General features: G+C 52.2%; 1 pseudogene; it reads left to right on the forward strand.

The window, feature by feature from the left end:
* The first annotated feature begins 880 nt into the window (after nt 1-880).
* On the forward strand, nt 881-1,372 carry LOC118993865 (40S ribosomal protein S14-like; annotated as a pseudogene).
* Nucleotides 1,373-3,574: the final 2,202 nt, after the last annotated feature.

Raw genomic sequence — 3,574 nt, forward strand, 5'->3', positions numbered from 1 at the left:
GACACATGACTTTGACTCAAACTAGTCCTTCCAGGATTTCCTGAGCTGGAGCTGGGTTTGGCGCTGAAGGAGCAACAAACACCCAGGGTGGGAGCACTGCTCCCCACAACCCCCCATCTCCCATTACAAACACCCATGTTTACCCCCAACTCAAAATCACTGGCCCCTCACTCAGGCCTCCCTGGGGACCGAGTTGGGATGGAACACACGGAACACCCCCTCTGCTGCTCCCTGGGCCTTGTGTGCAGAGAGGGGCTGCTCCAGCCATTACCCCTTCCCTCCCGGTCCTCAGAGAATTGCGCTCAGCAGAACTGACTGGACCCCAGAGGGTTGCAGAGAATTTGTGAGAAGAATGGAGCAGGGGTGGACTGACTCCAGCCCCTTTACAGATCCTGGAGCATCAGCTATTTTGTATTTTGAGGTTTTCTCTTTTCTTTGAAGAAAGTGTTCTACTGCCTGAGGGTGGAGGAGAGGAAAAGTCTTTGCAAACCGTTAACATAATCCATCCTCCTCATTTTGCAGGTGGGGAAACCGAGACCCAGGGGCAGACTTGTCTGACCATGTACCTCACCTCAAGAGGAGCGGAATCAACCCGGGAGGCCAGGTCTCCTGGCCACCAGGCCCACCCCACACCAGCCCAGGGGCAGCTCGGTTGTGTGCATCGGTGGCTGTGGAAGGAGAGCAGGGGAAGCTTATAACCGTCAGAAACATCATAGGAAAGTCCAAAAGTCCATAAAACCCTACCAGCTAGAATGTGTCACTCAATTAACAGATATAATTGAGTATCTACTGTGTGCCAGGCAACTAGCTATATAGATAAAACAGTGAACGTAAACATTCTATTTCTTTTTTTTCCCTTCCTGGTGGTGGAGTCCGGAGAAGATGCAGAGAAATGCTACCTCACAAGAGAAAGGAGAGAAAGGAAGAACCGATCGTCAACCTCGGACCTCAGATGCTGAAGGAGAAAATGTATTCGGTGTCTGCCACATCTTTGCGTCCTTCAGGGACACTTTATCACCGATCTTTCTGGCAAGGAAACCATCTGCAGTATGACTGGTGGGATGAAGGTAAAGGCCGACTGAGATGAGTCTTCTCCATACGCTGCCATGTTGGTCACCCAGGATGTGGCCCAGAGGTGCAAGGAGCTGGACGTCACCGCCCTCCGGGCCTCAGGAGGAAACAGGGCCCAGACCCCTGGACCAGGGGCCTGTCAGCTCTCCCAGCCCTTGCCCACTCAGGAGTGGAGATCTCACTGATTGAGGATGCCACCCCCCTCCCCTGCCACTGCCCCTCTGACAGCACCCACAAAAAGACAGGGTCACTATGGTCACTGTCTCTGAACAGGATTCTTCAAATTATTGTTTTCTATTAATAAATTGCCTTGGAGTAAAAAAAAAAAGCTTAAATTCTAGTGGGAGTTCTGTTTGTTTGGTGACAAAACAAAAATGTCAAGATAAATATTGAAATAATGAGGTGTCGTACTCTCTGTGCCCGTGTGCCACCCTCCTCATGGTTTCTCCTGTTTTCTTTGTGTCCCTCGTCCACGCCTTCTGTACCTTTTCTGGCTCCAGAGCCTGCCCTCCCCTTCCTACTTCAATGACAGACGAGAAGGGCCCAGCCCTCGGGATCCCACAGGGCCGAGGGATGAGGACTGAGAGGCTATTCACCTGGGTGGCCAGAGAGGGAGGGGCAGAGATCCTGCTGTGCCAAGCCCTGGGCAGGCTGCCCTGGCCCCGCGCTGGCGCCCAGGAGAAGGACTGCTCTGTCAGTGACTGCCACAGCCTGCAGGTCCCGGACTCCAGCGGTCTGCCCCACAGCACAGGCAGGAAAAGAGCTCAGGAATAGGAGGTAGCCGCAGCAGTCAGCTGGCAGGCTCCCTCACCTCCATCCCCCACAGCCCTGTGGGGGAGTCGCACACCTCCACGTCCTCTGTTAAATAGCCTCTGTTAACATGGACCCCGCCCCCCCCCAGGTTGGATGTCCCTAAGTGCCATCCCAGAAGGAGAATGAATCCCTGGGCTTCTAGAGAAGACTTAAGGCAAGTTGGCTCATCGAACCCTCATGGTATAAATATACAGGAGGACTTGTGGTTTAGAAGAGTTCTCCATCTCGGGTAGATCAAAGTGTCAGGGAACCCCAGACTGAGAGGAGACGTCGCCCTGCCTTGAAGGAGCCTCAGTCTGAGGGGAGACAGTTTCTGGTCTTCAAAAGTCCCTGATAGAGTAGCCTTCTTCCTCCCTGCCACTGTCTTGCTGCCTCAATTCCTTTCTTTGCCTGTTTGTCTGCCTGCGTGTCTCTTTCTCTCTCTCATGCTCATGCAGAAACACACATACAAACACACGTACGTTTCCAGAAGTCCAAATCTCAATAAGTGCCAAGAACACAGTCCAGACTCCAAGGACTACAGAAACCCAGACTCAGTGACGACTCAGGGAAGAGGTTGAGGTTGAGCTGCCAGGGGTGAAGCTCTGGACCTCATCTGAACTCAGGGCTTTGAACCTGGTGAACCTCTGAGGCTCTGAGAGGGACTGTCCACAGCAGATGTGTCCTCATCTCATGGCGGCCAGAATGGCGTGTAGCCTCACCCCTTTGAGCTGTTCCCTGCCTGCCTCACATGACCTACACATGGTCTGGCTGCTAAGGGAGGAGGGTCTGAAGGGTCTGGGAGCGCATACAATGACTGAGGCCATCAGAGGGGTTGGGTGTGACGGGGAAGTGGGCTGAGCATGAAATGTCCCAGCTCCAGATGGGAGGCCAGGCCAAGAAGCAGAGACTCATCTCCAACCCCTGCCACACACACACACATGCGCACATGAATACACACCTGTCTTCACTCCTGGAGCCCAGAGGAGAGAGAGCAGGCCTTGGCATCTCCCAGGGATGTGTCCTATTGCCCTTGTTTAGGCTCCCATGCTGAGTCTTCCTGCTCAAGCAGTGAGCAGGGAGGAACCCTGCGTAGGGTTAATTCCCATAATATTTGGAATGCTCAAGCAGTGAGCAGGGAGGAACCCTGCGTAGGGTTAATTCCCATAATATTTGGAAAACATTCTTCTGTCGTTTTCATGATTCTAGTCACTTTGTGTCCCAAGAAAAGGGCCACTCCAATTCATTCATAAACATGGAAACTAGAAGCTATCCATTGGAATTAGCACTATGCAAATGAGAACTGTAGAAAAGGAAGTCGTGAGTGAACAGGGAATACAGAGATGCTGTGAAGTCAACTTTTCTAGGACTCTCTAAACTCAGGACCAATTGTCTTCCTTGCGGTTCAGTCACTCTGGGAGCATAAGGATGAAAAATTTGTCCTCTATAATCACAGAAGCTCAAAACGGTAAGAGAGCTAGTCTCCCCATGAAAGGTCACACCTCTATTGATGGGGAGTTGACTCTTTTTTTGGAGTTGCCCTAGTCTTCGCCAGATGAGGGGAGGAGGATTTGGATTGTGAGGCTGTGAGGTCCCCTGCCCTCCACAGAAGACCCTGGCAGAGAAGATGGGGCACTGGAACTTGAGATTCAATTTACACAGAGCCCCAGAGTCTTCCCAGCTGTCTGGGAACTCTGGGAAGACAGAATTC

This window comes from Sturnira hondurensis, unplaced genomic scaffold, assembly GCF_014824575.4.
Source record: "Sturnira hondurensis isolate 20B ecotype Veracruz unplaced genomic scaffold, ASM1482457v3 Scaffold0000880, whole genome shotgun sequence".
Classification (NCBI taxonomy): domain Eukaryota; kingdom Metazoa; phylum Chordata; class Mammalia; order Chiroptera; family Phyllostomidae; genus Sturnira; species Sturnira hondurensis.